This window comes from Arachis hypogaea, chromosome 1, assembly GCF_003086295.3.
Source record: "Arachis hypogaea cultivar Tifrunner chromosome 1, arahy.Tifrunner.gnm2.J5K5, whole genome shotgun sequence".
Taxonomy (NCBI): Eukaryota; Viridiplantae; Streptophyta; class Magnoliopsida; order Fabales; family Fabaceae; genus Arachis; species Arachis hypogaea.
In genome coordinates this window covers 33118344-33119780 of record NC_092036.1, presented here as the reverse complement: position 1 = coordinate 33119780, position 1437 = coordinate 33118344, and the positions used below count along the sequence as shown (strand labels likewise).

Below are 1437 nucleotides of genomic sequence, written 5' to 3'. Positions count from 1 at the left end.
CTTTTTAATTAACTAATTGTTTTAAATTTTAATTTTAATCTTATCCTATCTTTAATTTTCGAAAATCACTAACCTCTTTTTCAAAATTATTTTCGAAATTCTCCCTCTTTTTTCTTGTTCTATTTAATTATTTATTTACTAACACTTCTCTTCACCTCTCTTCATCTAAAAATCCGAACCTATTCTCCTTCACTCTTCTCCCCTTTCTTCTTCTACTAACATAAAGGAATCTCTATACTGTAACATAGAGGATTCCTCTTCTTTTCTTGTTTTCTTCTCTTTCATATGAGCAGGAACAAGGACAAAAGCACTCTTGTTGAAGCTGATCCTGAACCTGAAAGGACTTTGAAGAGGAAACTAAGAGAAGCTAAATTACAACAATCCAGAAGTAACCTTTCAGAAATTTTCGAACAAGAGAATGAGATGGCAGCCGAACCCAATAATGATAATGCAAGAAGGATGCTTGGTGACTTTACCAAACCAACGTCCAAATTTGATGGAAGAAGCATCTCCATTCTTGCCATTGGAGCTAATAATTTTGAGGTTAAGCCTCAGCTAGTTGCTTTAATGCAACAGAACTGCAAGTTTTATGGACTTCCATCTGAAGATCCTTACCAGTTTTTAACTGAGTTCTTGCAGATTTGTGAGACTGTAAAGACAAATGGAGTAGATCCTGAAGTCTACAGGCTCATGCTTTTCCCTTTTGCTGTAAGAGACAGAGCTAGAATATGGTTGGATTCACAACCTAAGGATAGCCTGGACTCCTGGGAGAAGCTGGTCACGGCCTTCTTGGATAAATTATTTCCTTCTCAAAGCTGAGCAAGCTTAGAGTGGATGTTCAGACCTTCAAACAAAAAGATGGTCAATCCCTCTATGAAGCTTGGGAAAGATACAAGAAGTTAACCAAAATATGTCCATTTGACATGTTTTCAGAATGGACCATATTAGATATATTCTATTATGGTCTATCTGAATTTTCAAAAATGTCATTGGACCATTCTGCAGGTGGATCCATTCACCTAAAGAAAACACCTGCAGAAGCTCAAGAACTTATTGACATGGTTGCAAATAACCAATTCATGTACACTTCTGAGAGGAATTCCGTGAATAATGGGATACCTCAGAAGAAAGGAGTTCTTGAGATTGATGCTCTGAATACCATATTAGCTCAGAATAAAGTGTTGACTCAGCAAGTCAACATGATCTCTCAAAGTCTGAATGGATGGCAAAATGCATCCAACAGTACTAAAGAGGCAGCTTCTGAAGAAGCTTATGATCCTGAGAACCCTGCAATGGCAGAGGTTAATTACATAGGTGAACCTTATGGAAACACCTATAATTCATCATGGAGAAATCATCTAAATTTCTCATGGAAGGATCAACAAAAGCCTCAACAAGGCTTTAACAATGGTGGACGTAATAGGCTGAGAATAGTAA

At 36.9% G+C, this 1437-nt stretch overlaps 1 non-coding gene across 1 annotated transcript; it reads right to left on the bottom strand.

Moving 5' to 3' along the window:
- Positions 1-821: 821 nt before the first annotated feature.
- LOC112714368 (small nucleolar RNA R71) lies at positions 822-925 on the bottom strand. The gene has a single exon (XR_003159222.1). It is a non-coding gene; the product is annotated as a small nucleolar RNA R71 (small nucleolar RNA).
- Between the last annotated feature and the right edge of the window lie 512 nt (positions 926-1437).